The sequence below is a fragment of the Lonchura striata genome, chromosome 21 (genome assembly GCF_046129695.1).
Source record: "Lonchura striata isolate bLonStr1 chromosome 21, bLonStr1.mat, whole genome shotgun sequence".
NCBI lineage: Eukaryota > Metazoa > Chordata > Aves > Passeriformes > Estrildidae > Lonchura > Lonchura striata.
The window spans coordinates 3,672,549-3,698,209 of NC_134623.1; positions in this window are offsets into that span (position 1 = coordinate 3,672,549).

A 25,661-nucleotide genomic window follows, 5' to 3' on the forward strand; every position below is an offset into this window, starting at 1 on the left:
GGAGCGGATCCTTCAGAAGAGAAAGCAAAGAGAATTCCTCCTAACAGCCCCTTGGGGCAGTTGTTAGACCAATGGGATTCTTGGGAAACCACAAAGGGTCTGGACAAGCGTAAGATGATAAATTACAGTACAGAAGTATGGCCAAAGTTAAAATTACAGGGAGAGTGGCCATGGTATGGAACCCGAGATCAGTGGATGTGTAATCAGTTAAACCAACACCTAGAAGCCCAAGAAGAACTCGATATAGAACAACTATCTTATGCAGCTTGCTGGCTGGAGAACTGTAGAAATGATGGGACTGTGAGAATATGCAAGTTACAAAGAAAAAAAGAAGAAGAGGATGGAGAAAAAGAGACTAGAAAAAGAAAAAAATGGGACCCCCTCGAATACCTACTCCACTCTACTCCTGCTCCCTCCCCAACCGTTTCCCCAGCTAATCCTTCAGCCCCTCCTATCCCATCATCCCTTCTCCAAATTTCCCCAACCATCTTCCCAACTCCCTCCTCCCCTTCTCCAATGAAAGTTTCCTTGCCTCCTCCCACTTGGGAGCTGAGGCCACCCTTCCCTAGTGATTGTTCACCACCTAGCATGCCCCATATCCTCCAACAAGCATCTATCACCACTACTATTTCCCCACCTGGTGCCTTGGGAGAAGGGCCATATTGTAACACCCGATCCAAAATACCAAGGGTGGAAAAGCTCTTTCCCCTTAGAGAAGTTCCTATGGGTGGGGCAGCTGGAGGAGTTGGGTTTGTAGATGCACCTTTGACCACTTCTGAAGTTCGGGGATTTAAGAAAGAGATAGGACATTTGGTAGAAGACCCTGCTGGAATATCTAATCAGTTAGACCAATTCTTAGGGCCAAATATCTATACCTGGGGAGACCTGAACTCTATTCTAAGCATCCTGTTCTCTCCAGAAGAGGTCCGGATGATCCGAACAGCAGGGGTGAAGATATGGGAAAGAGAAAATAGACTGGGACCCCCAGGGGACCAAAAGATACCCTTAGTAGACCCCAGTTGGAATCCTAATCAGGAAGAAGGAAGGCAAAACATGAGAGACTATAGATCCCTCATGATGAGAGGAATCAAAGAGTCTATCCCTAGGGGAAGCAACACAAAATTGGCCTTTGATAGTACTCAGGAGAAAGATGAGACTACAGCAATTTGGCTTAACCGACTAAAATGAAATTTCCAGTTATATTCAAATATAGACCCAGATAGCCCAGAGGGTCAAGTCCTCTTTAAGGTCCAGTTTGTCACTAAATCCTGGCCGGATATCAGACAGAAGCTCGAAAAAATGGATGACTGGCAAGAAAAGAACATGAATAAGTTGCTCAAAGAAGCCCTAAGAATATATTTAAGGAGGGAGGAAGAAAAGGCCAAAACCAAAGCTAGAATTATGGTTGCAGTTGCTCGAGAAAGTGTAAGAGTAGAAAAATCACCAGCACTGATGTCTAAGCCAGGTTGGAATAGACCAGGGCCATTATCAAAAAGGGGTAGAGACCAACCAGCACCATCATATGAAACAAATAAGAGTCTTAACAAGTTCAGGAAACCTGAGGCCTCATAAAGCAACAGGAGGTGCTATTACTGTGGTGAGATAGGACACCTTAAGAAGAATTGTAAGAAATTTCACCTTGATGAAGCAATTCACAAAGAACAAGAAGTCTTAGAAGAGATTTCAAGAGGAGACAACTAGGGGTGTCATGGGCTCTATTAGTTAGGGGATCCAATGAACCATCAAGAAGAGCCCTTGGTAAACTTTGAAGTAGGTCCCCATTATGAAGATTTTGAGTTCTTAGTTGACACAGGGGCAGATAAGTCCAGTATAAACAAGTTACCAGTAGGAGTCACCATTGGAAAGAAGGTCTGTGAGGTTTTAGGGGTGGAAGGAAGGCCATTTAAAGCATCTATAGCTGAAAATATAGAAAACAAGGGGAATTCTAGACAATGTTTGGCAGACTTTATCTATCTGCCAAATTTAGGAAGTAATCTCTTGGGAAGGGACTTGCAAGTCCAATTGGGGGTAGGGATCATCCCACGAGATGGAAGGATGGTAGTCCAGGTCATGAGACTGACCCAGAGCGACATAGAAGAAATAGACCCCAAAGTATGGGTGGAAGAAAGTAAGTGTGGATATTTAAACATCACACCAATAAAAATAGAAATGCAAAGAGATACACCCCCTATCTGAGTCAAGCAATACCCAATATCCCCTGAGGGCAGGAGAGGATTAGCCCCAGTGATCGAATGCCTACGAGAGCAAGGTATTCTAGAATAATGCATGTCGCCCCATAACACCTCTATACTAGCTGTAAGAAAAGCAGAAGGGAAATACAGGCTAGTTCAGGACTTAAGGGAAGTAAACAAGAAAACTATTACCAGACACCCCGTGGTATCCAACCCCTATACCCTGTTAAGCCAAATTCCAAGAGAGCATGCCTGGTTCACAGTTATAGATTTGAAAGATGCCTTCTGGGCATACCCGCTAGCAGAGGAATGTCGTGGCTGGTTTGCGTTTGAGTGGGAAGATCCTGACAGAAGGAGGAAGCAGCAGCTAAGGTGGACACGTCTCCCACAGGGGTTTACAGAATCCCCAAACCTCTTTGGGCAAGCACTAGAGGAATTATTGAGGCAGTTCACCCCTGAGGAAAATGTTCAGATCTTACAGTATGTAGATGACTTATTAGTATCTGGAGAAGAGCGAGGCCGGGTCAAAGCCACTAGTGTTCGACTCTTAAATTTCCTAGGAGAAAATGGTCTAAAAGTATCCCAAGAAAAACTACAATTTGTAGAACCTGAGGTGATCTACCTAGGTCATATAATTGGAGAAGGATATAAGAAATTAAGTCCTGAAAGAATCTCAGGTATCCTGTCTATCCCAGCTCCCAAGACGAAGAGAGATGTAAGGAAGATACTAGGCCTGTTTGGTTATTGTAAGCTGTGGTTAGATCAATACACTAAAAGTGTGAGGTTCCTTTATGATAAATTAGTAGACTTTGAGCCTATAAAATGGACAAAAGAAGATGAAGAACAACTACAAAATTTGAAAACGAAACTATCCTCAGCACCTGTTCTAAGCCTGCCTGACCTTAAGAAAGAGTTTAACCTGTTTGTGAGCACAGAAGGAGGAATTGCATATGGGGTATTAACTCAGGAGTGGGGAAGGCATAAAAAGCCAATAGCCTACCTCTCAAAACTACTAGACCCAGTAGCCAAGGGATTGCCAACTTGTCTGCAAGCAATTGCAGCAGCAGCCATCCTAATAGAAGAAGCTCAAAAGTTAACCCTGCAAGGAAAAATTAAAGCCCATACCCCCCATGACCTAAAAATGGTGCTAGGCCAAAAAGCTCAGCAGTGGTTGACTGATTCTAGAATATTGAGGTATGAAACCATCTTAATGAACACAGGTGACCTAGAGTTAGTCACCTCCAAATGTCTAAACCCTGCACAGTTTCTTGGTGGAGAACCCCTGGCTGATCTAGAACATGATTGTATTGAACTCATAAATCTACAGACCAAAGTGAGAGAGGATTTAGAAGATGTACCGCTACCATATGGGAGATCTCTTTTTATAGATGGGTCCTCAAGAATAGTAGGAGGGAAAAGAGCCTCAGGGTATGCTGTCATGGATGGGGAAAGCATGAAAGTCGCAGAAAAAGGGAAACTACCCTCAAATTGGTCAGCCCAGTGTTGTGAAGTCTATGCCTTGAAAAGAGGACTAGACCTATTAGAGGGAGACCAAGGAACTATTTATACAGACTAGCAATATGCGTTTGGGATCATCCATACCTTCGGAAAAATTTGGGAAGAGCGAGGCTACCTAAACTCAAAAGGGAAGAACTTGGTGCATGAGAGGCTGATAAAACTAGTATTAGAATCCTTACAAAAGCCCGCAGAGATAGCTGTGGTGCACATAAAGGGACATCAGAAAGGACATACCCATGAAGAGGAGGGAAACAGATTAGCAGATCAGATAGCTAAAGAAGCAGCCTCAGACACAACAAGCCCAGTAAAAGCTTTTAGAATGGAAATAGGACTAAGTAGAGAAGAAGAGCCAAGGTTCAGTGAGAAAGAACTAAAATTAATAAAAGAACTAAGATTACATCAAGGGGAACAGGGAGAATGGTTAACTCCAGATGGGCATAAATTCCTGAATAAAGCCCTAGCTTGAAGAGTGCTAGTAAACTTACATGATCTGGCACACTGGGGAATCCAAGGTTTGTGTGACCACTTTTTATGGGAAAATTTATGTATTGGAATATATGACCTGGCAAAAGCAGTCACAAGAGGGTGTGCAATTTGTTTGAAAACTGACCAAAAGGTAATGAGAAAAACAGCACATGGGGGAGGAAAACTTGCTTTAAGACCTTTCCAGAACATACAAGTAGATTTCACTGAAATGCCTTCTGTGCAGAGGTACAAGCATTTACTAGTGATCGTAGATCATCTCACTCACTGGGTGGAGGCTTTCCCAACCAAAAAGGAAACCGCTCAAGAAGTTGCAAGAATAATCTTAGAAAAAATCATACCTCGATACAGGCTAGTGTCCTGGGTTGTAAGATAAGCTTGTATTCTATTTGCCATCTGTTGAAGGCAAACCTGTTGGGCAGGTTTTGTTATCTTTTCCAAGAACCGGTTTTGCTCCTAAGAGGTAATGGTTTGTTAGTGGGCCATTGACTGATTCAATGCAGGGCTGGTAACATAACACCATCCTATTGCGAGATGTTCCACCCAGAGGGGGAAGCCAAGCACTCTTTTATTGGATATAAGGGGGTACCTTTTTGGGGACAGAGCAGCTCTTTACTTTGGGGGATTGCCAGAGAAGCAGCTCTCTTCGGCGGCACTCGCAGCGAAGCAGCCGGAGCGCGCTGAGGCAATGGCGGCGGAGCTCGGAGGCAACCCCAGCGCAGAGGAAGACCGGCCCCACTGCCACCAGATCTTCAGAGGAAAACTATACCCTTCTAAAGATCACCACTGCAGCTGCAATTCATCAACCACTGCAAGGGGAGCAATCGCCCCAGCAGGACTGCTACTGGCACCCCGAATCCTCAGGTTCTGGACTTTTTCACTGGTTTTGTTTGTACTGATTGCATTTGCCTTTTTAAATTGTTGTCTAGTTTTCTCCTAGTAAAGAATTGTTACTCCCATTCCCATATCTTTGCCTGAGAGCCTTTTGATTTAAAACTCCTAGTAATTCGGAGGGAGGGGGTTTACCTTCTCCATTGCACAGGAGGCTTTAGCCCTCCTTCACAGATTCCTGTCTTGTCGAACCAAGACAGATTTTGGCGCATCAACGTGAGGCCCGAGGGCATTGAGAGGGAAAAAGGATTAACCGTTCTTAAGTAATTTGGTTTTGTTTTTTTGTTGTTGTTGTGTGTAGAAACATCTTAAGCATCACCATGTGGTCTAGTTTACCTTGGTTTGGGTGGCATGTGATTGTAGCTATACTTTTCCCATTTGCAGACCATTATCTAAAAATGGGTCCTATAACTAACGCTACGGTGTCTATTGTCAAGTTTGGCTTCTGGGTTAATTGGGTGAGGAATTCATGGATCTTTAATTTCCTCTGGAAGGCAGGTACATGGATTCATAGCTATCACACATTAACTGTATGTTTTTGGGGTTACTTTAATAACGGTACCTACTGCCAGGAAATAGCGCCTGGGCAAACTTTCTCCCAACCTTTTAACCATCTTTTTGGGTCTGCTCCACCAGTTCTCAAAGGGTTAAGATCCTTTCTAAGTGCTAATGATACCATACAATGGGTGGTGTTGCTGATAGTCCTGTTATATTTAGCATTCAGAGATAAGGGAAGATTAACCTGGATAACTACCCTCACACCTTCACCACAGACTCGAGATGCTGCTGCTCCAGAGCCTGACCCTGCCCCACAGCCCACCTCAGAAATGAACCGCCCAGATTGGGTGAGGGTTCTGGTTAAGGAGATACGAGAGATGCTGAAGGAGTGCATTTCCCCAGCTGGTGAGAAACCGGCCCTTTGCCTTGAGGAAGGACAGTCTAATAGTACAGCTGTGGAACCCACAGATGTTACAACTGTCCAGGTTCCAGCTGAACCACAAAGGCAGTCACGGTCAGCAGCAGTGGCCCCGGTAGAAACAAGGAAGTCTAAGGTGAAAGCAGAGCACCCTGCAGATAGGGACAGGAATGGAGGAACCTCACAACCCACAGGGGACCCAGAGATTGCTATCATCACCGAGTCCCTGACGTACGAAAGTCTTCGTAATCTGCATAAAGACATTGTGCGACGAGGGCGTGAGGCTTATGCTACCTGGCTACTCCGGGTTTGGGATCTTATGGGTACAGGCGTGCAGCTGGACGGTGGTGAGGCAAGGAACTTGGGACCCTTGACCCAGGACTCGGGTATAAATCAGGTTTTTGTAAGGGAACCAGGGTCCCTTTCTCTCTGGGAGCGGCTCTTAATGAGTGTCAGGGAGAGGTTTGTCCACAGAGAGAGAATGCAAGAGCACCATCATAGAATGCGCTGGAAGACCCTTGAGGAAGGGATCCAACAGCTGAGGGAAGTGGCAGTATTGGAGGTACTCTTTGGGAGGGATGGACGACACAATAATGACCCCGACAAGGTCAGGTGTACGGGACAAATGCTGTGGAGTCTAGCAAATCTTGGGCCATCTCAATACACCACCTTCATTGCAACAATCAATGCTGACGCCCACCGGGAGACAGTAGGTTCTGTTGCCAACAAACTTAGGAATTATGAGAGTATGATTAATGGCCCAATGCAGGCTCATATCTCAGCTGTGATTAAGGAGTTTAAAGAGGAGATGAGGGAGGAGATAAGGAAGGTTAATACAGCACCCGTGAGAGTCACAGGCCCCAGAATCAGCGCCCAACAATCCCCAGCTAGAGAGAGAGGGTACACCCCAAGGGCTAATCTGTGGTTCTTCCTGCGTGACCATGGGGAAGACATGGGGAGGTGGGATGGGAAACCCACTTCTGTCCTGGCAGCACGGGTCCGTCAACTTAAGGAGGGAAACTCTAACCGGGGGAGTTCCACCAAAGTGAAGGTAGCCTCAACCTCCCGTGACCAAGCTTGTGGGTACGATCTGTCAGACCCCCTTGAAGGGACCTCTAGTATGTATGCCCAGGAAAGGAACGATAACCAGTGTTAGAGGGGCCCTGTCTCTAGCCAGGGAGAGGCACGGGAAAACCGGATCTTCTGGACAGTGTGGATCCGATGGCCTGGCACATCAGAGCCACAAAAATATGATGCTTTGGTTGATACTGGTGCACAGTGTACTCTGATACCATCGGGACATATGGGGGCAGAGCCTGTTTCCATTGCTGGTGTGACAGGGGGATCACAACAATTGACTCTGGTGGAAGCCGAGGTGAGCCTGACTGGGAAGGAGTGGAAGAAACATCCTATAGTGACTGGCCCAGATGCTCCGTGTATCCTAGGCATAGACTTCCTCCGGAACGGATATTACAAAGACCCAAAGGGACTCAGGTGGGCTTTTGGAATAGCCGCTGTAGAGGCAGAAGACATTAGGCAATTGAACGCCTTGCCTGGACTGTCAGAAAACCTCTCTGCAGTAGGACTCCTAAGGGTGGAAGAGCAACGAGTGCCAATTGCGACCTCGACAGTGCACCGCCGGCAGTATCGGACGGATCGAGATGCCGTGATCCCCATCCACAAAATGATTCAGGAGCTGGAGAGCCAAGGGGTGGTCAGCAAAACCCACTCACCCTTCAACAGCCCCATCTGGCCTGTGTGCAAATCTGACAAAGAATGGAGATTGACTGTGGACTATCGTGGCTTAAATGAAGTGACTCTGCCACTGAGCGCTGCTGTACCGGATATACTGGAACTCCAGTACGAGCTGGAGTCCAAGGCAGCAAAGTGGTATGCCACCATTGATATTGCTAATGCGTTTTTCTCCATTCCTCTGGCAGCAGAATGCAGGCCTCAGTTCGCTTTCACCTGGAGGGGCGTGCAGTACACCTGGAACCGACTGCCCCAGGGGTGGAAACACAGCCCCACCATCTGCCATGGACTGATCCAGACTGCACTAGAAAAGGGTGAGGCTCCAGAACACCTGCAATACATTGATGACATCATTGTGTGGGGGAGCACAGCGGCAGAAGTGTTTGAGAAAGGTGAGAGGATCATCCAGATACTACTAGAAGCTGGCTTTGCCATCAAGAGGAGCAAAGTCAAGGGACCTGCCCGAGAGATCCAGTTCCTGGGAGTGCAATGGCAAGATGGACGGCGCCAGATTCCCACTGAGGTCATCAACAAGATCACAGCTATGTCCCCACCAACCAGCAAAAAGGAAACACAAGCTTTCCTGGGTGCCATAGGTTTCTGGAGAATGCACATTCCTGAGTATAGCCAGATTGTGAGCCCTCTTTATCTGGTTACCCGAAAGAAGAATGATTTCCACTGGGGCCCTGAGCAGCAACAAGCCTTCACCCAGATCAAGCAGGAGATCGCTCATGCTGTAGCCCTTGGCCCGGTCAGGACGGGACCAGAGGTCAAGAATGTGCTCTACTCTGCAGCCGGGAACCATGGGTTGTCCTGGAGCCTTTGGCAGAAAGTGCCTGGGGAGACTTGAGGCCGACCACTGGGATTCTGGAGCCGAAGTTACAGAGGGTCTGAAGCCAACTACACTCCCACAGAGAAGGAAATCTTGGCTGCCTTTGAAGGAGTTCAAGCCGCCTCGGAGGTAATTGGCACAGAAACACGACTCCTCCTGGCACCCCGACTAACGGTGCTGGGGTGGATGTTTAAAGGAAAGGTTCCTACTACCCACCATGCCACTGACGCCACATGGAGCAAATGGATTGCCCTCATCACTCAACGTGCCCGTATTGGAAACCTGAATCGCCCTGGGATTTTGGAGATAATTACGAACTGGCCAGAAGGTGAAAACTTTGGTCTCACTGATGATGAGGAGCAGGTACAAGTGGCAAGGGCTGAAGAAGCTCCACCATACAACCAACTACCAGCAGAGGAGACCTGCTACGCTCTTTTCACTGACGGTTCCTGTCGCATTGTAGGGATGAACCGGAAGTGGAAAGCAGCCGTATGGAGCCCCACACGCCAAGTTGCACAAGCTACCAAAGGAGAAGGTGGATCAAGCCAGCTCGCTGAGCTCAAGGCCATTCAGCTGGCTCTGGACATTGCTGAAAGGGAGAAGTGGCCAAAGCTCTACCTTTATACTGATTCATGGATGGTAGCCAATGCTCTGTGGGGCTGGCTGGGAAGGTGGAGGAAGGCCAGCTGGCAACATAGAGGAAAGCCAATCTGGGCTGCTGATATATGGAAAGACATTGCCTCTCGGGTGGAAAAGCTAACGGTGAAAGTCCGTAATGTAGATGCCCATGTCCCCAAAAGTCGGGCTAATGAGGAGCACCGAAACAACGAGCAGGTAGATCAGGCAGCAAAAATAGAGGTGTCAAAGATAGACTTAGATTGGCACCATAAGGGGGAGTTGTTCCTGGCTCGATGGGCTCATGATGCCTCAGGTCATCAGGGCAGAGATGCCACCTACCAGTGGGCACAAGACCGAGGGGTGGATCTAACTATGGACAGTGTTTCCCAGGTTATCCATGACTGTGAAACGTGTGCTGCCATCAAACAGGCCAAGAGAGTGAAGCCCCTATGGTATGGTGGGCGGTGGTCCAAGTACAAGTATGGGGAGGCCTGGCAGATTGACTACATCACACTGCCCCAGACACGCCAAGGCAAGCGCTACGTGCTGACCATGGTGGAAGCCACCACTGGATGGCTGGAGACTTTCCCTGTACCTCATGCCACTGCCCGGAACACCATCTTAGGCTTGGAAAAGCAAGTCCTGTGGAGACACTGCACCCCTGAGAGAATTGAGTCTGACAACGGCACCCATTTCAAGAACAGCCTTATCAACACCTGGGCCAGAGAACATGGTATCGAATGGATATATCATATTACCTATCATGCTCCAGCTGCCGGCAAAGTTGAATGGTGCAACGGACTCCTTAAGACTACCCTAAATGCACTTGGTGGGGGAACATTTAGAAACTGGAAAATTAACCTGGCAAAAGCAACCTGGATGGTCAACACCCGAGGGTCTGTCAATCGACCTGGCCCTGCCCAGTCAGAACCCTTACACGCAGTAGATGGAGATAAGCTCCCTGTAGTACATATGAAAGGTATTTTAGGGAAAACTGTTTGGATTAATACCACCTCAGGCAAAGACCAACCCATTCGTGGGATTGTCTTTGCTCAAGGACCTGGTTACACTTGGTGGGTAATGCAGAAAGATGGGGAGACCCGCTGTGTACCACAGGGAAACTTGGTCTTAAGTGAGAACTGGGTGTAAGATTTCATGGTGTGCAGATGGAAATAGAACAAGGGGTGGATAATGTCCTGGGTTGTAAGATAAGGTTGTATTCTATTTGCCATCTGTTGAAGGCAAACCTGTTGGGCAGGTTTTGTTATCTTTTCCAAGAACCGGTTTTGCTCCTAAGAGGTAATGGTTTGTTAGTGGGCCATTGACTGATTCAATGCAGGGCTGGTAACATAACACCATCCTATTGCGAGATGTTCCACCCAGAGGGGGAAGCCAAGCACTCTTTTATTGGATATAAGGGGGTACCTTTTTGGGGACAGAGCAGCTCTTTACTTTGGGGGATTGCCAGAGAAGCAGCTCTCTTCGGCGGCACTCGCAGCGAAGCAGCCGGAGCGCGCTGAGGCAACGGCGGCGGAGCTCGGAGGCAACCCCGACGCAGAGGAAGACCGGCCCCACTGCCACCAGATCTTCAGAGGAAAACTATACCCTTCTAAAGATCACCACGGCATCTGCAATTCATCAACTACTGCAAGGGGAGCAATCGTCCCAGCAGGACTGCTACTGGCACCCCGAATCCTCAGGTTCTGGACTTTTTCACTGGTTTTGTTTGTACTGATTGCATTTGCCTTTTTAAATTGTTGTCTAGTTTTCTCCTAGTAAAGAATTGTTACTCCCATTCCCATATCTTTGCCTGAGAGCCTTTTGATTTAAAACTCCTAGTAATTCGGAGGGAGGGGGTTTACCTTCTCCATTGCACAGGAGTCTTTAGCCCTCCTTCGCAGATTCCTGTTTTGTCGAACCAAGACAGCTAGTCAATAACATTAACTCAGACTGGGGTCCACATTTTGCTGCTCGAACTTTGCATCAAGTAACAGAAGCCCTGGGGATAAGGTGGAGATTGCACACACCATGGCATCCTCAAAGCTTGGGAAGAGTAGAAAGGATGAATAAAACTCTTAAAAATGTAATAACCAAATTAATTGAAGAGACAAAAATGAATTGGCTCAAGTGTTTACCTCTCGCTCTCTTGCGCATCAGAACAAGACCTTGGTCCGACATAGGGGTTTCTCCTTATGAAATGATGTTTGGACTCCCTTTTCTAATCACCCCTTTCAGTACTGCAGATTATTTAGAAGGGGTGGCAGCAACTCAAAAATATTTTAAAACCATAGGAAAATCCCTAGAAGGCCTCAGAAAGAAGGGGTATCTTCCCCAGACCTCCCCTCTGGATACCAATACCCACAACATCAGTCCCAGGGATTGGGTGTTAATAAAATCCTGGAACACCACTCCACTAACCCCCAAATTTGAAGGACCTTTCCAGGTGTTACTCACCACACACACTGCGGTGCGAACCCAAGAAAAAGGCTGGACCCATATCACCAGAGTAAAAGGACCAGTGCCACCCCCAGACGCCAGACCAGACCCAACAGAGTCACCCACCTCCTCTTGTGCATGGACAGTAATTAAGGGACAAGAAGACTTAAAATTAACTTTAAAGAAGACTTCCTAGAAGCTGATACACAGTAAGGTGGTAATAACCATTTGAGTTAAAGTACCATAGTAAAAGTTTAAGTATTTTTTAATTGTTTAATAAGTGTCCTTTAGCCAAAGAAATCCACTAAAGGAATTTTAATTAGACTATTATTAAGTCCAACTTTGTTCCTAGGAATTAGGAGGATTACACAAAGAAGCTAACCCTAAAAAGCCAGAGACTGTAAATTGATGCGGGCTTAAGCCCAATCAAAGAAATAGAGGAGGGATTTGTTATGAACAAAACAGCCTGGCTGGGACACTTGGCTGGAACTAAGTACTGACATTGAAATGTTAATTAGCTAATCGCTCCTGGGAATCACCTACACCCCCACCCAAACTAGGACTAGGATGCAAAATAATCCATTGGAATCATGGGAGGGAGTTTTGGGGATGAAAAACACCCCAAAATTAAAAAGAGGGGCACAGTGGAGGGGGCTGGATGGGTGTGCTGGTTGGGGAAAAGGGAACCCCATCCCTAGTCTGTGTTTGACCTGTCACCATGACCTGCTGAGCACCAGATTGGACTGGGCTGTGGGAAGCAGGCACAAGGAAAACAGACACTCTTCCTGCTGTTACCAGGAGGGAAGGAGAGGGATAGCTGCTGCTGGACCTTGGCAGCAGGCTCTGCACATCCCCCCACACTTCGGCTACCAGTGTGCCAGGAAGAAAGGAGAGAGGATGGTCTGCTGATCGGGACTGCAGATACAGACTGGACACCTCTTCACCTCTGGCTACCAGCGTGCTATGGAGACTCCAGGGACAGACTCTGCACGACTTCTCGCCCTTAAGCTACTGGAAGAAGCTACAATACCCCCCTGCCGAGCTGACTTTTTAATAAAGAGCTGAACACTAATAAAGGCATAAAACCTGTGCATTTCAGTCCGGTGCTCAGCAGAGACCCCCAGCACCCTGCACACCTTGGCAGAGATCCCAACCCCCATGCATGCCTCACATAGGATTCCGAATCTCATGCATGCCTTCAAGTGGACCCCAGTGCCCTCCATGCCTCAGAGGAACCTAAAATATCCCTGTGTGTCTCACAAGGAACCCGAGCCTTTTGTGCACCTTATGGGGTCTCCAAAGCCCCCATGTGCCTTATGGGGAAGCCCAGGCCAGCAACGCCAATTGTTTTGCCCTGGAAATCAAGTGTGGGTGCTGCTGTGTTTTTGTACCTCTGGGGCTGTTCATCAGCCCTATCAGGCCCCAAGGACACACAGCCCTTCCCTTCCCTTTCCTTCTGGCTCTTGCTCAGAAGAGCAGACCCTGTGCAGCACCCTGGATTGGTGATGGCCCATCAATTAGGTCCTACCAAGTGTGTGTTAACTGGGGAGGAGCTTTGTTTTGCCTGCTGGCATTGCTGCTCAGGCTGTGTCCCTGGAGATTTTCTTGATGGCTTCCCTCTTTTCCTGGACATGCCACTGGAGGATGTCCAGGCCCAGATGATCCCACTGAAGGAAATGTGCCCTCAGCCCAGGGACACTCAGCATGGGCTCCCCCAGCCCCTCGGGGCCCTGCTGCTGGTCACAGCAGCCCCTGCCTGGCTCCTGCCTGCCCTCACCGTGGGCATCCACAGCTGCAACTGGGCATGGAGCTCAGCCAGTGCTGGTGCCGGGTGCGCTTTGCTGCTGGTACCACCCAGACACTGGGGTGACAGCTCCATCTCTTTATTGCAATGGAAAAAGGGGCTATTGCCTCCCATGGCAGATGGGGGGAGGGGGTCATCTATAGTGTTGTTTAGAGGGCAGGGCCAGGGGGCTCAGGGGCAGAGGAAGGGCCATGTTGGTCTCAGTTGGGGCTGGAGGGTTCTGGGCTGATCCTGGGATTTCAAGAACAACACAGGAATGGGCTGGGATGGGACAGAGGGAGATCAAAAATGGATGAGGGCAGCTTGGGGATACCCATGGGGAGAGGAAGAAGCAGTGGGATCTAGAGGGTGATAAGAGGTTTCCTCGTAGATAGTTGTTCTGGGGTCCTCTTCTCAGAACTTCTAGAAATGCCTGACCACATCCTTACTACTGCCAAAGTTGCTGCGTCGCTGTCTGAGAGTGAAGTGTAGCCACTGTCTTTCATCTCCTGTCCAGAAGCGTGACTGTGCAAAGAGAGAAGTGGCTGAGGCCCCCAGCTGCCAGTGGCACACAGGGACCCTCGTGCACAGCAAGGCCCAGAGCTGGCAGGGCTCCCAAGCACAGCTGGAGCAGCTGGCACACCTTGGCCCAGCTGCACGGCTGCCCCTCGAGGCCCCGGCGAGCAGGGGACGGCTCTGGGCAGGCTCCCTGGCCAGGAGCGGGTCCCAGAGCACCTCTGCCTTTCAAGGCCATCTCATCCCCTCACTTTCTCCTCCCACCTTGCTGTGCCTCTGCCCTGTGCCCCTGGGGCTGCTCTTGGCCAGGCAGCCTCAGGGGAAGCCAGCACTGGCTGCAGCCCCAGCAGACCACTGGGACAAGGCCCAGCAATTAGGAGGCCAAGGAAAGCACTGGGCAGCAGCAGAACCCTCAGCAGAGTGCTTTGGACAGCCATGGACTGGCCACAACTCCACTGCAGCCTCACTGGGAATCTTGCCTGACTATCAGCAGCCTTTTAAAGGAAGCTGTTTGAGATTGAGATCAGCAAAACACTCACCATTTTCTCTTCCAGCAATACCAGATTCCGGCAGAGCACATCATCAGGCCAAGTGCTGCTCCACCCACAATGGCCATCAACTTCATCAAACAAGATGTTCCCCAGCAGAAATCTCTTCTCATGCTGTTCCAGATTTTGTCAGCACGTGTTGAGGTGCCAGCTGCATCTTGGGAGCAATGGGGAGTGTGAGCCATTGCTATGCTGCACTGCTGAGCTGGCAGCATGGTGGATACAGCCAGGACGTTCTCGCTCTCTGTTTCCCCCAGAGCTGGGGCCCGCAGGCACCTTGCAGTCCCTTGGCACAGGACTGCTCAGTGCTCAAAGCCCTGAGCCTGCATGCCATAATTCCTCTCTGCTATGCTGTTCAGCTCCCAGCAATACTTGTGAAAGAGGTGGATAAAGACAAGGAAAATGCCCAGAGTTCTGGAGCTGCTCCAAAACTCCATCCAGCAAAAACTGCCTCTCCACATCTCTCCAGAGAGTGGGAAATTGCAGTCATCTCAGGCCCATGGTGCAGTTGGGGCTCCCTGTCAGCTGGTGCCAAATGCCTTCCTGCAGAGGCTGGGGAGAAGCTGCAGCCAGCCCAGGCTGGGAAACAGCACTGCAGGCCATGAGAGCCGCAGTGGGGCAGTGAGGCTGCCATAGATCCCTTCCTGCTGTGCCGGGCATGGCCTGTCCAGATGTGCAGGGCAAGGCCCCGGCTGCTGAGGCCCAGGGGAAGGCTGAGGGAAATGCACCCACCATGCTGTCTCTCCAGATCATTCAGGATTTGTTCCAGATGTTTGGATTCCTTCCAGGATTTACTACTTCCTATATGTTTGTTCTTTCTTCTCAGGGGACCTTAGAGAAAAATTTTCATTTCCCAGACATGGATCGCACAAAACCAGAGCTCAGCCTGTGGGGTGAACAGGGACACACCACTCACCCTTGCGATGGAAGCTCGGCTTGTCGGCAGTAGCCATAAAGGGAGCTGGATAAGTCCTCCCTACAGCCACACCTGTAAGTCAACAGCCACAGGATCTTCTGTCATCTCTGCAGATCTGCATGGGCAGCACTGAGCCGCAGGAGCGGTGAGGGGATGACTCAGGGCCAGGGCACACACGTGCGTGGTTCTGTCCTGGCACCTGCAGCGATGCCCCCCTGGCCGAGCTTTGGGCTCTGAGCTGGCAGCTCTCGCAGGGGGAAAGGCCTTGACCTACCCTCACCATCTCCCAGAGGCTCAGTAATGGGTATGGGTTGGGAATCCTGATCCTCTTCACCCTCACGTTCAGCTGCAAAGAAAGGCAGGACAGAACAGTTATGGTGACACTGCTGAAGATTCTCCTTCAGGCCGCAGTGGCAGTGAGTGCCCCTGGGGGATTGGTGCCCTCCAAGGCACTCCCTCAGCTCTGCTTTCCACTCAGGAGCAGGAGCAGGGGCACCACGAGCCTGCAGTGGCCCTGCACCAGGATGGAAGCAGCCCCTTGCAGGGTAGTCAGGGAAGAAAGGACTCCCTGGAGCTGCCAGCAGCTCTAAACCCAGTCCCAGCCGAGGCCAGGGGTTGGCAGAGGCAGCAAGAACAGCTCAGACTTCCTAGGGCAGGCAAAGGAGTTGTGAAAGGCTCAGTCTCGGGCACAGCCCTGGGCCCAGCCCCTTCCCTCTCTGCTCTTCTCTGGGGCTGCACAGAGCACACAGAAGGACACTCTGGCATTGCACATGGTGGAAGATGGATAGCTAAATGCTCCTTCCTCCCACTGACAGCAATCCTCCTGTGGGATTGCTGTTGGGCACAGTAGTAGGAATTTGAAGACAGGATTTCCAGAATCCATCAAACTTCAAAGGATCTTAAAGGAAATCACACATAAATATTCCTCTGGACAATGATTTCTCTGTTAGGAAAGGGTTGCTGATAACTTACCTTCACCAGACTCCAAGATCCTTAAACCATGGTTTACCAGTCTTTCCAAATGATGCAAGTCATGGTCCCAATCTAGAAAGGAGCACAAATGGGAAATGTTCCATGGTGTGCTGGAATCCCCCCTTCTATGGGGAAGTGAGCACATCAAGGGGCTCAGGTAATACTGTGAGACTACACAGCCAAGCAGCAGAGAGGGCAGCTCAAGGCTCAGCAGGGCTCAGGCCCAGAGGCTCAGCAATTACCTTCGGTGACTGTGCCTGGCATCACCTCCCTTCCTGCAGCAGATGCTGCCAATGAGCCACTGCTTCCTCTGGGAAACCCAGCCTTCAGCAGAGCCTGACCTTCGATCTCTGGGGAAAGGAAAAGGGACAGCTGGATCATTTGGGCTGTTACCCATCAGGAAGGTGTCATCTTCAGGAGGAAAAGCTTGTCTAAGTCATGGATGAGCTTCAAGATAAAGACCAGGTTATGGGGGCTGCTCCAGGGCCTGCCCTCCACCAAACATCTGCCCCTCAAAATGTGCTCAGAGACTGGGAAATTGCAGGGGATCTCAGGGTGTGCATGGGCCAGGGTGCAGTTGGGGTTCCCTGTCAGCTGGTACCAAATGCCTTCCTGCAGAGGCTGGGGAGAAGCTGCAGCCAGCCCAGGCTGGGAAACAGCCCTGCAGGCCGTGAGAGCAGCAGTGGGGCAGCGAGGCTGCCATGGATCCCTTCCTGCTGTGCCAGGCACGGCCTGTTCAGATGTGCAGGGAAAGCCCCTGTCTGCTGAGTCCCAGGGGAAAGCTGAGGGAAATGCACCCACCTTGTCCTGTCTGCAGTGTTTTCTTCAGCATTGGCTGCATGAGTTTGGATGGATCCAGGGATATCTTGTCTGCAGTATATTGGACCTTTCCTGTTGGGGGACCTTAGAGAAAAATATTTCCAGTTCCCAAGAACGGATCCGACAAAACCTGTGCTCAGCCTGTGGGGTCAGCAGGGACACACTACTCACCCCTGCGATAGGAGCTGGGATTGCGGATAGTAGCCATAAAAGGAGCTGGAGAAGTCGTCCCTGCAGCCACACCTGTAACTGAACAGCCACAGGAGATTCTGTCATTTCTGCAGATCTGCACGGGCAGCACTGATCTGCAGGAGCGGTGAGGGGATGGCCCAGGGCCAGGGCACACACGTGCATGGTTCTGTCCTGGCACCTGCAGCGATGCCCCCCTGGCCGAGCTTTGGGCTCTGAGCTGGCAGCTCTCGCAGGGGGAAAGGCCTTGACCTACCCTCACCATCTCCCAGAGGCTCAGTGATGGCTGTGGGCTGGGAAGCTGCACCACCTTCACCAACAGGTTCAGCTGCAAAGAAAAGCAGGACAGAACAGCTCCCGTGGTGCTGTAGGAGATCCTCAGGCTGCACCCAAGGCTCAGCCCCGGGGCACAGCCCTGGGCCCGGCCCCTTCCCTCTCTGCTCTTCTCTGTGGCTGCACAGAGCACACACAAGGACACTCTGGCATTGCACATGGGAGGAAGATGAACAGCTAAATGCTCCTTCCTCCGACTGACAGTGATCCTGTGGGATCACTCAGGGCTCCAGAAAGGGAGCAGGGCGAGGCTGCCAGATTCCTACAACCCTGAGGTGATGTTGAGGGTAGTGGAAGATGGGGGAGCTCTTGTCACATTGATTATTGTCGTGGTTTGACACGGAAAGATAATTTTTTCCGGAAGGAAGAGGTCAATTTAGATATTGACCAATTGAAAGTAGACACGCCTCTGAGAACACAGAGGGGTTGAAAGCAGAATTCCCAGGGGAACTCACTCTCTTTGGTTCCGGTCAGCGTGCAGTGCAGACCTTCCCCTGCCCAGCCACGAGCTGGGTGGGGGAGGGGAAGCCCCCATGGCCTGAGAAAGAGGGACTGTGTTTTGGGAGGATGCCAGTGAGTCAAGAGACCTGCTTCAGCTGGGAAAAGGACAAAGTGGAGTGAACAGAGAAAAGGGCATCCTTGAAAGGAAAAATCCTAAAGGCAGTCTGACCATCCATGCATTGGTGGTGAGAGCACTGTGCATGGAAAGGAGAAGGGTCACCATGGCAAACTTTTTTCTCCGGGCGGTGCCATGTGTGACATGGAAACACAGGATGTGAAGCTGTGTTTCTTGGGGGGTCTGTGGCACAGGAGAGACTCTGTTCCCTCGATGGACTGAGCATCGGTTGTTTGAAGGGTGGAAACCTGATTGGGGTCCAGATTGTGTCTCACTGTGGTTTGTTGGAGTTGGGTGGTGGGGGGGAGGAATGTTTTGCAAGGTTTTCATTTGGATCTTTGTGGGTTTTTTTTTTCCCTTCTTTAGTTTTCTCTTTTCTTTTGTAGTGGTAGTTTAATAAAGTTTTTTCTCCTGTTATTAAGCTTGGGCCTGCTTTGCTCTATTCTAGATTCCACTTCACAGAATTCAAGGTAGGGATCACATTTTCATGGGGGCACTGGCATTGTGCCAGTGTCAAACCATGACAATTATTCTCTCAGAAAAGGTAGACCGAAAACGTGCCTCCAAAATCCTCCACAAACTTAATCTCATTTTCCAGTAGGGCTTCCAAATAATCCATATTGTCATCCCAGTCTAGAAGGGAGCACAGATCAGAATCATTTCCATGGTGTGCTGTGGTCCCCTTCTGCCTTTAGGAACTGAGCACTTGTAAGGGGTTCAGCTAATGCCGTGGGATCCAGATGTGAATGGACAAGGCCAAAGGTGCACAGGGGCCTGGGGAGCTCTGAGCTGGCTCCTGGTCACTCCCCAGACTCTTTGCAGGCCCTACCAAGATCCATGGAGGGGAGGCTGGAGCAGTCCTGGTTCCTGTGGTCTCTCTTCCTCCCACAGGGGAACTCTCCCTAAAGCCCTGGGGAAGGCTCCAGCAGGCAGTGCCACAGGTATCCCTGCCTCCCTCTGTCCCTCCTGCCCTCCCACTGCTGGGACAAATCCCCCAGCCCAAGGGCACATAGCCAGGCCCTCTCAGGACACACTGGAGCCTTGCTCTCCCTCTCTACCCTATCCCCACCATGGGCACCCTGTGCAGTCACTCCCAGGTTTTGGGATGTGCCTCCCAGGGAGGGACCCCAGCAGGACTGCTCAGTACCCGAGTGCCCTGAGCATAACAATTCCTCTGGGCTGTGCCAGCCCTGTCCGGACTGTGCCTGTACTGCCAAGCAGCAGAGAAGGCAGCTCAAGTCTCAGCAGGGCTCAGGCCCAGAGGCTCAGCAATTACCTCCTGTGACTGTGCCTGGCATCACCTCCTTTCCTGCAGCAGAGGCTTGCAGAGAATCACAGCCTCCTCCGGAAAGTTCAGCCCTCAGCACAGCTTCTCCATCCACTTCTGCAGAAAGGAAGAGGAACAGCTGCATCAGGTGGGGCTACTTCCCATAGGTAAGGGGGCATCGCATCTTCATGTGGCAATGCTTGTCAAAGACATTGATATGGATCAAGAAAAGGCTCAAGCTCTTGGGACTGGGCCAGAGCACGCCTTTGTGGGGAGCACTCCCTTGCAAACCGCTGCACTTCCTGATCTGCTCAGAGACAGGGAAACTGCAGGGGACCTCAGCGTATGCATGGCCCATGCTGCAGTTGGGGCTCCCTGTCAGCTGGTGCCAAATGCCTTCCTGCAGAGGCTGGGGAGAAGCTGCAGCCAGCCCAGGCTGGGAAACAGCCCTGCAGGCCATGAGACCAGCAGCGGGGCAGCGAGGCTGCCATGGATCCCTTCCTGCTGTGCCGGGCATGGCCTGTCCAGATGTGCAGGGAAAGGCCCCGGCTGCTGAGTCCCAGGGGAAGGCTGAGGGAAATGCACTCACCTTGTATCCCCTGCAGCATTTTCTTCAGCATTTGCCACATCACTTCAAATGGTTTCTGGTATATATTGTCTGCCATCTGGTTCGTGTTTTCTATTGGAGGATCTTAACAGAAAGTTGAGCCATTTTCTAGGAATAGATCCCACAACACCATTGCTCAGCCTGTGGGGTCAGCAAGGACACACTACTCACCCCTTTGATGGGAGCTGAGTTGGTGCGCATCATCCAGCCCAGGAGTTGGAGAAATCCTCTCTGCAGACATGCCTGTAACTGAATAGCCACACAAGCTTCTGTCATCTGGTTCCTTCCAGATGGTCAATGATTAGGAGACACTGAGAACATACCTGCAGGAATGCCAGAGGGCTTCAAGGCGTCATACTGCCGGGCTAATGGAGAAGCCTTCCCATCACCCGCGTCTAGAAGCAAACCAAGATGAGAACATTTCCATTGTGTGCCAGGGCTGGCTCTGGCCCTGGGCTCGCAGCAGGGCTCCCACTCGGGGCTGCTCCTGTGCCTTGGGCCTCTGGGCACTCAGGGCTGGCTGCAGGAGCAGCTGCAGCGGGAGGGACGTTGGTGCACAAGTCCCAATTCCCCAGGGCTGTGAATGAGCTCCAGAGGCCTGGAAGCCGAGGCACTTCCAGCTTTGGCTGCTACCGGGCCGTGCAAGGGCAGGGCCTGGGGGAAGAGCTGCTGACACACAGCCCCGCCAAGGGCTGAGCCAGGCTGAGCTGGAACAGCAATTACCTCCTGTGCCCGTGTCCGTGCCTGGCATTGCCTTCCTTCCTGCAGCAGGGGCTGGCACCAATGAGCCACTGCTTCCTTTAGGAAATGCCGCTTTCCACTGAATCTCTATGTCCATCTCTTGGGAAGGGAATGGAGAACGTTGGATCAGATGGAACTGTTCCCCATTTTGCTGGGGACATCTTCAGGAGGCAGTATTGGTCAAAGATGTAGACCAGAAAAATGCCCAGGTAATTGGAGATGGGCTGTGGAGCTCAGGCCCAGAGTCCCTCCTCCAACAGTCCCTCCTCCAAACAGCCACTCTTTCCTGATCAATCAGGGGACTGGGAAATTGCAGGGGATCTCATGGTGTGCATGGCCTGTACTGCAGTGGGGGCTCCCTGTCAGCTGGTGCCAAATGCCTTCCTGCAGAGGCTGGGGAGAAGCTGCAGCCAGCCCAGACTAGGAAACAGCTCTGCAGGCCGTGAGAGCAGCAGCGGGGCAGCGAGGCTGCAATGGATCCCTTCCTGCTGTGCTGGGCACGGCCTGTCCAGATGTGCAGGGCAAGGCCCCGGCTGCTGAGTCCCAGGGGAAGGCTGAGGGAAATGCTCTCACCATGCCCTTTGTGCAGTTTCTCAACTATTTGTGTCAGGATGTTGTTTGACTCAAGCAATTCCTTCTCTCCTCTAGCTTTGTTCTTCCCTCTCGGAGGACCTTAACAGAAAATAGTTCCATTTCTTAGGACTGGATTCAAAAACCAGAGCTCAGCCTGTGGGGTCAGCAGGGACACACTACTCACCCCTGCGACGGGAGCTGGGCTTGCGGGTAGCAATCACCAAAGGGGATGGAAGAATCCTCTCTGCAGACACACCTGTAACTCATCAGCCACAGAACTTTCTGTCACCTGGTTCCTGCCAGGTTGTCAGCAATTATTCCTTGGTGGGACAGTGAGAACATACCTGCAGGAGGCTCCAAGGGCTTCACAACTTTATGCAGCCAAGCTAATGGAGAAGCCTTCCCAGCAAGCTCATCTGCAATGGAGCACAGATGAGAACATTTGCTATGGTGGGCTTGGATCCTGTTCTGCCTCAGGGAACTGGGCACTGCAATGTGGTTAGGTAAGGCCATGGGAGCCAGATTAGACTGGACATGGCCAAAGGTGCACAGGGGCCTGGGGAGCTCTGGGCTGGCTCCTGGTCACTCTCCACATTCTATCCCTGCCCTGTGCAAGATCCCTGGAAGAGAGGATGGAGCAGCCCAGGGCCCAGTGGGAGTCTCTCACTCCCACACTGAGGAAACCCCCCCTAAAGACCAGGGGAAGGATCGAGCAGACAGTGCCACAGGTATCCCTGCCTCCCTCTGCCCGTCCTGCTCTCCCACTGCTGGGACAAATCCCCCAGCCCAAGGACACATAGCCAGACTCTCTCAGGGTACACTGCAGCCTTGCTCTCCCCCTCTGCCCTTTCCCCACCATGGGCACCCCGTGCAGTCACTCCCAGGTTTCGGGATGTGCCTCCCATGCAGGGACCCCAGCAGGACTGCTCAGTACCCGAGTGCCCTGAGCATAACAATTCCTCTGGGCTGTGCCAGCCCTGTATGGGCTGTGCCTGCACTGCCAAGCAGCAGAGAGAGCTCAGCAGGGCTCAGGCCCAGAGGCTCAGCAATTACCTCCTGTGACTGTGCCTGGCATTGCCTCCCTTCCTGCAGCAGAGGCTGGCACAGAATCACTGCTTCCTCTGGGAAATGCCTCCTTCTGCACAGGCTCTTCTTTAATTTCTGGAGAATGGAAAAGAGATATCTGCATCAGATGGCAACATTCCCAACACAGAATGGGGAAGGTGACAACTTCAGGAGGCAAAAATTGTGAAAGGTATGGAGAAGCATCAGAAAACACTCAGAATGTTGGGACAGTCCGATGCTGGTCCCTTCTCCAAACATCCCCTAAACCTAATCTACCCGATAACAGGGGAATTGCAGGGGATCTCAGGGTGTGCATGGCCCCTGGTGCAGTTTGGGCTCCCTGTCAGCTGGTGCCAAATGCCTTCCTGCAGAGGCTGGGGAGAAGCTGCAGCCAGGCCAGGCTGGGAAATATTCCTGCAGGCCATGAGAGCAGCAGTGGGGCAGCGAGGCTGCCATGGATCCCTTCCTGCTCTGCTGGGCACAGCCTGTACAGATGTGTAGGGAAAGGCTCCGGCTGCTGAGTCCCAGGGGAGGGCTGAGGGAAATGCACCCACCTTGTCCTGTCTGCAGTGTTTTCTTCAGCGCTGGCTGCATGAGTTTGGATGGATCCAGGGATATCTTGTCTACAGTATATTGCATCTTTCCTGTCAGGGGACCTTAGAGAAAAATATTTCCATTTCCAATTAATTGATCCCACAAAACCTGTGCTCAGCCTGTGGGGTCAGCAGGGACACACTACTCACCCCTGCGATGGGAGCTGGGCTTGTCGGCAGTAGCCATAAAAGGAGCTGGAGAAGTCATCCCTACAGCCACACCTGTAAGTCAACAGCCACAGGAGCTTCTGTCATCTCTGCAGATCTGCACGGGCAGCACTGAGCCGCAGGAGCAGTGAGGGGATGGCCCAGGGCCAGGGCACACATGTGCGTGGTTCTGTCCTGGCACCTGCAGCGATGCCCCCCTGGCCGAGCTTTGGGCTCTGAGCTGGCAGCTCTCTCAGGGGGAAAGGCCTTGACCTACCCTCACCATCTCCCAGAGGCTCAGTGATGGCTGTGGGCTGGGAAGCTGCACCACCTTCACCAACAGGTTCAGCTGCAAAGAAAGGCAGGACAGAACAGCTCCCGTGGTGCTGTAGGAGATCCTCAGGCTGCACCCAAGGCTCAGCCCTGGGGCACAGCCCTGGGACCGGCCCCTTCCCTCTCTGCTCTTCTCTGGGGCTGCACAGAGCACACACAAGGACACTCTGGCATTGCACACGGGAGGAAGATGGACAGCTAAATCCCCCTTCCTCCCACTGGCAGTGATCCTGTGGGATCACTCAGGGATCCAGAAAGGGAGCAGGGCGAGGCTGCCAGATTCCTACAACCCTGAGGTGATGTTGAGGGAACTGGAAGTTGGGGGAGCTCTTGTCACATTGGCTCTGATTATTCCCTCAGAAATGCACACTAAAAACTAGCCTCCAAAATCCTCCAAGAACTTCAATCCATTTTCCAGAAGGGCTTCCAAATAATCCCTGTTGTCATGCCAATCTAGAAGGGAGCACAGATCAGAACCATTTCCATGGTGTGCTGGTTTCACCGTCTGCCTTTAGGAACTGAGCACTTGTAAAAGTTTCGGATAAGGCCGTGGGATCCATATGTGAATGGATAAGGCAAAAGGTGCACAGGGGCCTGGGGAGCTCTGAGCTGGCTCCTGGTCACTCCCCAGACACTTTGCAGGTCCTACCAAGATCCATGGAGGGGAGGCTGGAGCAGTCCTGGTCCCTATGGTCTCTCTTCCTCCCACAGTGGAGATTCTCCCTAAAGCCCTGGGGAAGGCTCCAGCAGGCAGTGCCACAGGTATCCCTGCCTCCCTCTGTCCCTCCTGCCCTCCTACTGCTGGGACAAATCCCCCAGCCCAAGGGCACATAGCCAGGCTCTCTCAGGGTACACTGCAGCCTTGCTCTCCCCCTCTGCCCTTTCCCCACCATGGGCACCCTGTGCAGTCACTCCCAGGTTTCAGGATGTGCCTCCCATGCAGGGACCCCAGCAGGACTGCTCACTACCCGAGTGCCCTGAGCATAACAATTCCTCTGGGCTGTGCCAGCCCTGTATGGGCTGTGCCTGTACTGCCAAGCAGCAGAGAGAGCTCAGCAGGGCTCAGGCCCAGAGGCTCAGCAATTACCTCCTGTGACTGTGCCTGGCATTGCCTCCCTTCCTGCAGCAGAGGCTGGCACAGAATCACTGCTTCCTCTGGGAAATGCCTCCTTCGGCACAGGCTCTTCTTTAATTTCTGGAGAATGGAAAAGAGATATCTGCATCAGATGGCAACATTCCCAACACAGAATGGGGAAGGTGACAACTTCAGGAGGCAAAAATTGTGAAAGGTATAGAGAAGCATCAGAAAACACTCAGGATGTTGGGACGGTCTGATGCTGTTCGCTTCTCCAAACATCCGCTAAACCTAATCTACCCGATAACAGGGGAATTGCAGGGGATCTAGGGTGTGCATGGCCCCTGGTGCAGTTTGGGCTCCCTGTCAGCTGGTACCAAATGCCTTCCTGCAGAGGCTGGGGAGAAGCTGCAGCCAGGCCAGGCTGGGAAACATCCCTGCAGGCCATGAGAGCAGCAGCGAGGCAGCAATGCTGCCATGGATCCTTTCCTGCTGTGCTGGGCACAGTCTGTCCAGATGTGTAGGGAAAGGCTCAGGCTGCTGAGTCCCAGGGGAGGGCTGAGGGAAATGCACCCACCTTGACCTGTCTCCAGCGTTTTCTTCAGCGCTGGCTGCATGAGTTTGGATGGTTCCATGAATATCTTGTCTGCAGTATTTTGCATCTTTCCTGTCGGGGGACCTTAAGGGAAAAATATTTCCATTTCCCAAGAACGGATCCCACAAAACCTGTGCTCAGCCTGTGGGGTCAGCAGGGACACACTACTTACCCTCGCGATGGGAGCTGGGCTTGTCAGCAGTAGCCATAAAAGGTGCTGGAGAAGTCATCCCTACAGCCACACCTGTAACTGAACAGCCAAGGAGCTTCTGTCATCTCTGCAGATCTGCACAGGCAGCACTGAGCCGCAGGAGCGGTGAGGGGATGGCCCAGGG